The 11,589-nt window shown below is 39.1% G+C and overlaps 1 protein-coding gene across 1 annotated transcript in view; it reads left to right on the top strand.

Annotated features, from left to right (window-relative positions):
* Positions 1–8,472: 8,472 nt before the first annotated feature.
* The window catches only part of kcng2.L (potassium channel, voltage gated modifier subfamily G, member 2 L homeolog), an 86,339-nt gene continuing 83,222 nt past the window's right edge, over positions 8,473–11,589 (top strand). Inside the window, exon 1 of the mRNA XM_018267839.2 lies at positions 8,473–8,905. The gene's annotated coding sequence lies outside the window, so the exon portion shown is untranslated. The remainder of the gene's footprint in view (positions 8,906–11,589) is intronic.

Genomic DNA, 11,589 nt, shown 5'->3' with positions numbered 1-11,589 from the left:
TGGGTAATTCTCACCGAGTGGAAAGGGTGACCTGGGTGTCCAAACCCCAGGTCCGTCACTTGAAAGATGAACAATTCAGTTTCAATATTGTTAAAGATCAGCAGAGCTTACACTCACCAAATTGGCCAAATGGCCTGGGTGCCGTGCCCCGAACCCGTAGCTTAGGCAATGCAAATCATCCAAAATAAATGTGCATGCACTCCTGCAGCCAAGGCATTAGAGGTTAAAACTTGTAATTTTATGCCATCTTGTTAAAAGATATGCGTCCTACATATTTTTGTTATTTCATTTTGAAATCTGACATGGAGCTAGACATATTGTCATTTTCCCAGCTGCCCCCAGTCATGTGACTTGTGCTCTGATAAACTTCAGTCACTCTTTACTGCTGTACAGTCTGGTAGAGAAATTCAACCTCCTAACCTCTCAATTGTTACATGCTGTTAAATTTTGGGACACCTCTCAATTTCAGGAATAAGGTATGTCTGTGTAAAAATTGGTGCAAAAAAGATTTTTTTGTATTCTGTAGCACATTTTTTACCTAATTCGAGCTGAATAAGTTCATGTCAAAAAAGTTTTTTGATTCCATCTCTTTTTTAGAGTCCATCTCTAACCGTTTGCTTTATAGAAAGCTGCAGAACTTTGCGCAGGAACAGACTCGTTTTCCTTTAACACAATCTGATCCTGCTTTTATCTTTCAACTTCAACTGTTAGTGGCACATTATCCAAAAAATAACACCCTCATAATTTTTCACTTTACCACAATTGTTTGCAATTTTGAACATATTTATCAAAAATTGCAATCATGTAAAGTCACGAAAAAAGGCTTGAATCGCAGCTTTTCATGCATTTTCAAAATGTTGCCAAAATCCTCAGATACACTGCCCATGGCATCTATGGCACCTTAATAGGTTTCAGCTGCTGCTATTTGATATTGTTATATCAGGATATGTCATTTATTGCTACAGAACAGCAACATAATGAGTGGTGTAACTATAGAGGAAGCAGACGGTCATGGGGGGCCCTGGGGAAAAGGGGGGCCTGGACCGCAGGGTCTGTTTCCTCTATAGCATTCAAATCCCCCTCCCTGACGCTTTCTATTTCTTTTAATTGACGCGTCACGTCTGAGCGACCACACGGCAGGGAAGGTGGGTTTGCAGAGAGGCATGAGCAGGAGCACCTATGCATGCTGGGCCCTCTGAAAAATTTCCTGGCCGGGTGGGGGCCTGGCGCGCTCTTGTTATGCCCCTGAACATCTAATCAACTTGTTCATGTCCAGAAATTAGGGATATTCCTTTTTATCAACTAAAGTTATCATATTCTTGCCTGGTTCAAGATACATCTCTCCCACAGCAAATATATATACAGACATGGGATCCGGTAACCCGTTATCCAGAAAGCTCAGAATTACGGAAAGGCCGTCTCCCATAGACTTTATTCTAATCAAATAATCCAATTATTAAAAATGTATTTCCTTTATCTCTGTAATAATAAAACAGTACCTTATACTTTATCCAAATCAGTGTACTGGGTTTAGTTAATGTTTACTTGATTTTCTTTGTAGACTTAAAGGGATACTGTCATGGGTTAAAAAAAAATTTTTTCAAAATGAATCAGTTAATAGTGCTGCTCCAGCAGAATTCTGCACTGGAATCCATTTCTCAAAAGAGCAAACAGATTTTTTTATATTCAATTTTGAAATCTGACATGGGGCTAGACATATTGTCAATTTCCCAGCTGCCCCAAGTCATGTGACTTGTGCTCTGATAAACTTTGATCACTCTTTACTGCTATACTGCAAGTTGGAGTGATATCACCCCCTCCCTTTTCCCCCCCAGCAGCCAAACAAATGAACAATGGGAAGGTAACCAGATAACAGCTCCCTAACACAAGATAACAGCTGCCTGGTAGATCTAAGAACAACACTCAATAGTAAAAACCCATGTCCCACTGAGACACATTCAGTTACATTGAGAAGGAAAAACAGCCTGCCAGAAAGCATTTCTCTCCTGTCAAGTCACATGACCAGGGGCAGCTGGGAAATTGACAAAATGTCTAGATTTCAAAATTGAATATAAAAAAATCTGTTTGCTCTTTTGAGAAATGGATTTCAGTGCAGAATTCTGCTGGAGCAGCACTATTAACTGATTCATTTTAAAAAATGTTTTTTTCCCATGACAGTATCCCTTTAAGTTATGAAAGATCCATTATCCGGAAAACACCAGGTCCTGAGCAGTCTGGATAACAGGTCCTATACCTGTATATATGCCACAAAGGATCCTAACCGGAAGCATACTATTGGAAGGGAGACAATCGTAATTTATCATAATTTAGAACCATAGAAATATCTTGATTGCCCTGTATGGCATGACTCATGACCCTAGGTACACTGTATTTAAACTGCACCATCATTTTAAAGGGCATATTAAAGCTACTTAGGAACCCTCATTTATAGTAAAGGCACTGGCTAATAATTTCAATGCAACATGTAAACACCACAAATGAAAATTAAATTACTTATCAGGGCCCTGTATTCCTGCAGCCCGATGACCTAGCTGTCCCTACTCTGTGATACTCAGTTGTTGCTATCTATCTATCTATCTATCTATCTTCTATCCATATGTCTTTATATGCAGGTATATTTGTATTTACATAATGCTTAGTGATGCCCACAGAGACAAAAATACTACCCGTGACCAGCATTTGAGAGGAAATGCTAGCTTTTTGCTGGGAGAACAGTGTATGATTTCCATAAAATTAACTGTACCTAGTTTTCAAATGGGAATCCAGTGACGACATGGGTTCAGATGACTGAGTATTGTAGTTAAAAAGCAGGTTGAAAGCCTGAGACAAATGTATTAAGCATCAATGCTGATGCATTAACCAATTAAAAGTAGGGAAATTAAACTGCTTGCTTTAGGGATGTCATGTTCACTTTAATGCATTCAATAATGTAGATTAAATGACTGCTTGTGCATAATGGTGCTTTCAAGTGGATAAAAGAATTTTTTTTTTTTAATTCCAATATATAAACTGCTACAATAATTCAGTTTTTATTTTGTCTTTAGTGAACTGATTGTTGATGCATTTCACATAACTGAAGATTATGCCACAATCTTGGTGTGTATGCAAAGCCAACTTAGTTCAACAGTATGGGAAGAGATAAAGTGAGTCTAAAAATGGCCTTGCTTGAGGAAAACGAATATGTTACAAATGATGAAGTATTAGTGTAGAAGAAGCCTGTGAAATGAAAGGATTTGAGCTAGTTTAAGGCAGAATGGTGGTCTTGGTGAAATGAGGTTGGCTTAGGAGAGGGCTCAGGCTATTCTTATGAACATGAGATGTATTTTGGCACACAGGGTTTTCTTATTATATATTTTGCAGAAATACCCATGAAAGAAAATGAAGGCTATACTTGTTAGTCTGGAATGAAATTAAGGAATGAAAATCCACTGCCTGACAAGCACTTGCATGCTGTATATGACTGAAGATTATTCCTGTATTTCTGGGCAGTTGATGGGTAGTTTCAGGAGCTTTGGGGAGCAGTTGGGAGTAGTATATATACAATCTTTTATTCCGTTGTGCCTAACTAATTTCCAACTTCCTATTTCTGAACAGCATTTGTGGTACAGTACAAGGAAAAGGCAGTTCATCAAATCAAATTACCCTACCCCGATCTGAGTATATTTCAAGGGTTGAAGGTTGGAGTCATAAACTGTTACCAATATCCTTCCTGTCAGAGTATGTTTTTCTGAAAGGGGTTGTTCGCCTTTAATATGATATAAAGAGTGATATTCTGAGACAATTCACAACAGTTTTCTTATTGTGGTTTTTGGATCATTTAGCTTTATGTTTGGCAGCTCTCCAGATTCTGATTTCCGTAGTCTGGTTGCTAGGGTCTATATTACCCCAGAAACCATGCATTTATTTGAATAAGGAATATGATTAGTAGAGGACACGTATAGAAAGATGAGTAGTAAAAAGTAGCAATACAATAAATTTGTAGCTTAACAGATCATTTGTTGGGGTCAGTGACCCCAATTTGAAAGCTGGAAAGAGTCTGAAAAAAAAGGCAAAAAACTGTAAAAAGTAAATAATGAAGACCAATTGAAAGCTTGCTTAGAATTGGCCATTATTGAATATATTAAAGCTAACGTAAGATGAACCATAATTTTAAAGAGTATCTATTAGGGATGCACAGAATCCAGGATTGGGTTTGGTATTCGGTCAGGATTCAGCCTTTTTCAGCAGGATCCAGCTGAATCCTTGTGCATGGTCGGACCGAATCCTTAAAATGATGTGACTTTTCTTCACAAAACAAAAGAAAACCTTAGCTCCAAACTCATTTGTAGGGATGGGCGAATTTTCTCTCCTTGTTTCGCCGTGGGTAGTGCGTCAAAAAAAAAAAAAAAAGACACGCGTCATATATTTTGCCGCACAACAAAAAAAATTTTGTTTCGCCAAAAATTCACCGCCAGCGAAATGTTGCCGACGCCCATTAAAGTCTATGGGCGTCGGCGACATTTCGCTGGTGGCGAATTTTTGGCAAAACGAAACGGGTCAAATTTGCCCATCCCTACTCATTTCCATATTCGGTGCATCCCTAGTAACAATACCCCTGAACATTGAAGGTCTTAATATAAAGATATGACATAAAACAGCCCATACTTGACTTGGAATATATAACACTATTTCATATAAATAAATCATTTTAATGAAAAATCTACTTTTCTATTAGTATGTACCAAAAACCTCTTAATGAAGTATTTGTTTTGAATGTATTGTTTTATTTTAAGCCATTTATGATAACATCTTAACAAATTATATGCATGGTTTACCACTGTAATGGTGAAGGGTATAGTATATTATATATTATATAATACACAAAAGCCATGAATATCCTGTAAATTATATCCTTATAAACGGTGAGTTCTGATGTCATCAGTTATAAACGGTGAGTTCTGGTGTAATTTCTGTCACATGACTCACTGAAACTTGTGTATTATAATAAATAAAGTACCCCCAGTTGTAAAATATGAGGATATTAGAAGTTACCTCGGAGTTCCATGACCTGTATAAAAACAGGTTTTTATATGGTCATGAAACTCCTCGGTAACTTATAATATCCTAATATTTTACAAGAGGGGGTACTTAATTCACTAAATATTTTGACTTATCTACCCCCACTGGGCTCCTGGGATTCCCCCGATTAGAGGACCAGTAGTACAATCCTTAAAATACTGACTCCTGTAGTACTAAAGAAGCAAGAGCTTTCTGGAGCTCAAAGCTGATTTCAAGAAAAGATGTGCTGAAACATGCGGCCCCATGCAAAATGTTACGGCTGCTTCCTAAAAATCAAATCATTATATGTTTTCTGTGTGAAACAGAGGCTGTAAATAGCATCAGCATATGAGACCAAGTAATATTATCTATTACAACATACACAGTAGTTTAGAGGTACAACACAAACCAGCAAACTGCTACGAGCATTCATGCTTTAACTAATAATAACCTAAAGTTGTTCCTGGGGAGAGAAAGACATTATGTGACTAGCAATGTTATGAAAATGATGAACATGTCAATGGAAACCATAAGTCTTATTTAACAATGCCTGCTGCTGCTACATGGAAATGAACAGTATGCAACACAACTGATTCATAACTGATTTTCAAAAAGGAATGTTGCACAATATTTTTGAAATTTATTAGTAAAAATAGTAATTTGTACAGAGTAAAACCAGTCAGAAAGTCGGGTTTTTATCATCTGATAAAATAACGGAATAAGGATGAAAGCAATGAAAATAAAATGGCATAAAGAAATGAGAGTCCAGAATTATAGACATTCTAATCAGCTGACTTCTGCTAGAATTTTGTAGTAGTCAGAGCAAGAGGAGCAGATAATAGCAAGGGACAGGCAAATAATACATAATACAATATATACAATATAAATACCTTAAAAGGACCAGTAAAGTCAAAATCTAAGATTTTTTTCTTTTAAATTCAAAGTTGCATTTGTTCAAGCACCTATGACAAATACAGTTTTGGGATTTTGGACCCCTTTAAAACTTGAGGAGGTGCTACTTCCAGGGTTCCCGTAAAGTATTGCGCCTACACACGCAAGTCAGTTAATCGTCATTTCTGCAAAAAGTCATTAGGGAAAGCTTGTGCTTTACTGGTAAACCGCAAGCAAGTTGTAATAAACTGCATTTTGTGGATAACCACTATTATTCTGTAATCCTGGGGAAAATGCTGCATTGTGAGTAAAAACATGGTAATTTGCATCTGAATTTTGTATTTCCCTCTGGGTTATTAAATAAACCTCATGCTGTGCTGCATTATGAATTCTCCATCCATCCTCTTATCTCCATGGATTGGTTGGCAGTGGTGGGAACAGTAGTCCAGAAATAGGAGATCGATTTATAAAGATACAATGATTGATGAATGCGTGGAAATGTATTGAATTAAAATTGGGCACACATTCACCACACTAGGAACCAATTCCCTGCTAGCACTGATTCACCTCTCTTCTGGGTGTCAGAACATTCAGACTCAACAGTCCCAAACCCAAGTGATAGAGCATTAAGTGCAACTTTTGTCCTCATGTACTTGCATTTGGGGCACTGCATCTTTCAAGGTGCAAGTACAGCATTGTGAGGCACAGGGAAGGACTCTTTAGAATCATGTACCCAGTGGGGGGAAGAAGCACAGGATAGCCTCAGGCACCAGCGCCCGCAGGTTACCAATAAATTACAGAAGCATTCTGAATAAGTTTCCATCAATACATTTTTGGGGTTTAAATCCCCTTTAAGATAGTATCACTAGCTACCTGTCTCCTGGGAGTATGGGGGTGGGGTGTACCATACGTTTGGATCTCCAGTTCAGTGACAATGAACATTAGTCTAATGTGAGCAAAGTAGTCATGAAAAATGTAAATTACACCCAAAAATCAAATTAAAATAAACTTGCTCAAAGTTTTCTTCTAATCTAAGCACTTTTGACATGTAATTTAATTTTCCTCCTTTTTTATGGAGATATTAGCAACTTTATGGTATTAAATGGGGCTTCTGGCAAAGAAGTTCTCTTTGAGGGTTGATTTGCAGGCTGCTGAAGGTTAATTAAATATGCACATCGCTTGCTGATTCCCTTGAAATTTTACTGTCCTGACAGCTGGAGGGAAAAGAGCTGCTTCTTCCAGTCTAGCATTTTAAAGTCAGTGATCTGACACGGGCCTGATAATCACTCTCCCTCACTTCCCCAGGGAAAGTACATATGCCTTGGCAGAAAAGGGCTTTAGCAAAGGTGCTGTGAGTAAGGGCTTTGGATCCATATAAAACAGCAGAAAGGGACCAACTGCAAGCATGAGGGAAGTCATAAAGCTGTGCAGAAGGAAAGCAGATCCAGCAAAACACTTGTTAAATTCTTAGGGAATAAGTGAGTGGTATGCAAAGATGTATCATTTGAGAAACTTGATGCTATGCCAGAAGTCCCATTTACCACCATAAAGCTGCAAAAGTCTTTTATCTGAAAGTATCTGGAAAATTCATCAGAGAACTTAACTATTTGCTCGATTTTATAGAATTTACTCGAATTTATACTTTAAAGTATGAAGGACTCCTTCTTTATAATGGATGTAAAGGACTTATTATAATGAAACTAAGGAATGAACATACCTAAGGGGGTTAACATTTTTGAGATGAATGGTGCAGCACTAAATTGTGGGAAAAAAAGGTGGGGCTTTGCACTTATAGGTGTGTGTAACACTTGAAAATGTTATCTTGATGAAGGGAGGTTGAACCCCCCGAAACGTTGATCTTTGTAGTGATACATTAATAAAAAGATATAATGCAAATATATAGAGTGTGTGCGGACTAGGGTTGCCACCTTTTGCAATTTTTTTTCTGGCTGGTGGGGGGCGTTTACAAAAAGGGGTGTGGTGTGACATCAAAGGGGGTGGGGTTGTGCTGCAAAGGGGCGGGCCACGGCGCGGCCAGGACAAAAACCGAAGGACAAGCTAAATTTACAGGGGATTGGGGGCAGGCCGAGGGGTCTTTTTAAGGGTATTACAAATTTACCAGCAGCTACATTGCCAGTAAATTTGTAATACCGGCCCCGGCAGGTGCTTTAAAATACCGGCCGGGTGGCAACCCTAGTGTGGACCCGTGACTTTACTGCTGTTATGTAATAAAAGGCACTAAGTTTACCCAGGAGCAGTAACTCATAGCAACCAATCAGCATGTAGCATTTACTGGTCACCTGTATAAAAGCAAGCATCTTATTGGTTGCTGTAGGTTTCTGCTCCTGGGCAAAACTTAGTGCTATTTATTGCATTTGGGATATGAGACTATTTTGGAATATCCTTATGCTCTGTATTTTCCAATAGCCCGTCCATTAGTCTCTATCGTTGGACCAATACGCTGCCTTTATAGTCCCACAGCAGAGAAGTGAACTGTGTAGTGGCAGCCGGACCTTTACTTTCTACAAACATCGCTGTGTTTAGCTTATGAGCCACAGTCTTGTCACAGCACCAGTCCGCCACACCTCCCATCCATATAAACGCGCAAATATAAAAGCGCTAAAAGTAGGTAAGAACAGCGCCCCCTGCCTCAGCTGCTGGAATGTCACACTGTACAACAGGTGCACTTACCCGGGGTATGGAGACTATTCCTGCACCGAATCCCCCACGCCTAAACCCTGCCCGATAGCGCTACTTCCCCAGTGAGATAACACAGAGGGGCGGTGCCGAGGGCGGGGGCAGGCTTCCCTCTGTAGCCCGGTGGAGCTGTGCCGCTGCCTGTATTACTTGCTGAGGAGCAGCGCATGTGTGTGTAGGATAAGGGGAGCTGAGCAAATTCTCTATCCCATCAACGGGAATCAGCCAGTATCCGCGCATGTGACCATATAGAACTGAGGTAAGTTACTGTTCCTACTTTCCTGAGCGCCCCCTCCTGAATATAGTACTGCCCTAAAGTAGCCTGGCACTTGCCTTGCCCGTCACTCTCCTCTCTAATTAATTTCTCTATGTGGGGTGGGTATCGATAAATCTGTATATACATAGAAACAGTGTGAGCGCTTATATACTTTATGTACAACTTCTATCTGTGAGCAGTAGTTAATACTGGCAGTGAGTGAGCTTATATTTCATATACAGTGCAGAGCCATGCAATATATTTGTATCAGCTGATGTGCATACATGTCTCTTAGCTGTGAGTCTCGTGTGAATAGGAGAAGGTATGGCACCTTGCCTCTTATCAACTCTACTAAGCAGTGTCTGTACCTAGAGCAGCTTTACTCATCACCCTGGGTGTGAGGGGTACTGAATACAGCCTGGATATGTATTATTTCTCTGCTCTGATGGGCTATTATTTTTTGTGATTTATGGGGCTCATTTAAATGGAATCACTGTGTGAATCTTGCTGGATATGGTGGAGAGCAACGATGTTCAACTTCATAGAAGTACATCTTCTTGACAGCTGCGCTCTCTTGCTACCACACGAGTCTCCCCCAAGGGGGTCAGCACTTACATACACACATATATGCTGGGAAATAATTACAGGTACAACACACTGGCATGTAGCCCTTTATCTGTAGCATCAAGAGGACCCTAAAGATATTGGTGTAACATTCCTGTTTGTATTACTAACACGCATCACTCTATCAGATCCATAACTAACCTAGAGATCTGTAGAACATCATTCAGCTTTAACATGGACATATAAGTGAAACCTCAATTTTACAAGAGCACTTGAGAAAGGGGGTTGATCCCCTGAAACGTTGTGCAGAGATCTGAATAAATCATAAAAATTCAGCACATTTTGCTTGGTGAGTGCCATCTGATTTCTCTTTGTTATTGCTCAATTTTACATCCCCTGATTTTAACTTACACTGTATTTTTGGGAACCCACCAATTTATAATCTATATTAGTAGGTGATTTTCTTTGATTTTACACCATGTTTTCATGGATTTTAATCCAAATAATTTGTCCCGATTTTTAGTAAAATTAAAAACTTTTAAATAACAACCAGATATGCACCTATTTATTGATTTATATTGTGCATCTGACTGTCAGAGAGACTTGCACATAACATTAATGCTTAAACCTTGTCATTAACACTTTGCTTATGTTGTGGAACTGCAAGAACCGGAGACCACTTGAGGTGAAAAGATGAAGTTTTTGACACACGCTCTGTGTATTCTGAACTCGCAAAGAGTCAGAACCCTGAACAAAGAAATCACAGAGTTTTTATAAACTTGGGAACCTGTGACATAAGAATTTACAGGCATAAAAGGATGTTAGTATTGTGAGAGCATAGCAATATCTCTTCACAGCACAGAAAAACAAAGACCTGCACAAATAACCAATGAAATGATTCTTCCTAAGGTGATATGACCAAGCTAGCTTGAGAACAGAATCCATACAAGTATGGGGGGCTACCGGGAGAATTTGCATACACAGCATTATTCTCTCTCACTTTTATCCTATGAATTAGGGATGCACTGAATCCAGGGTTCCGTTCGGGATTAGGCCGGATTCAGTCTTTTCCAGTAGGATTAAGATTTGGCCAATCCAAGTGCCTGGCCGAACTGAATCCAAAAAAATCACATGACTTTTCATCACACAAATAAGGAAGTAAAACAGTCTGCACGCATTTCTCTTTCCCCCTTGTTTCCCTAATTTACATATGCAAATTAGGGTTTGGATTCAGTTTAGTATTTGGCCAAATTGTATTATAGTGGATTAGAGCATCCCTACTTTGTTTACATTAATAATAAATTGCTTTAACACATTTCACTGATGTTACATTATTAAAAAGGGGGAATAATATAAATTATGTACATTTTCCCCTTTTTTTGAACTAACACCGCTTCCCCCAAGGATTAGCCTCAAACTTTCCTTCAGATCAAATAACATTATTAAAGGGCACCTGTTGGGTAAAAATGTTATCCACAACCAAAGTTGCGGGATAATAGAGCCCGCATTCCAGTTGGGGATAACAGTAGTTTTTTTAAAAATGCCCCCCGTCAGCGATACACTACCCGCACCGGGAGGGAGAACAAATTGCTCGTTATGCGCATGCGCGTGACGTCACATCCATGTTATGCGCATGCGAGTGAGCTCTCAGACGGTAGCGTAGCGCTGGCAGGGGGCATTTTTTAAGAAAAAAAACTACTGTTATCCCCAACTGGAATGCAGCTCTATTAGCCCACACCTTTGGTTGGGGATAACATTTTTACCCAACATGTGCCCTTTAAGAAACCCAATTCCTATACATTTTTTAACACAGGTCCTCTATCTTTCAAATTCTTGAGGATGGAGTGGTTATTAATTATCTCAAGGCCTTTCTTCTCCACTTCACACAGAAAATCAACTTTAATGGAAAACTGATGGAGCGTGTGCCTTTAGCAACAACCTCTGGTTTTAAAGGGCCAGTAATAATGAAATAGGAAACCATTTTATATACCGTATTATAATAATATGTTATAATATACTGTTATATTGCTGTTCATTCAATGGTATTAAGAGTGGTTCTAGTTGGATAGGGTGTTTGACCATTGCTGTTTTCTGCCAAAGGGCAGTGTGGGTTAAACACTTCG

This window comes from Xenopus laevis, chromosome 6L, assembly GCF_017654675.1.
Source record: "Xenopus laevis strain J_2021 chromosome 6L, Xenopus_laevis_v10.1, whole genome shotgun sequence".
NCBI classification, from domain to species: Eukaryota; Metazoa; Chordata; class Amphibia; order Anura; family Pipidae; genus Xenopus; species Xenopus laevis.
Note: the sequence above shows the minus strand (reverse complement) of the source record. Positions and strands in the feature narration are given on the sequence as shown.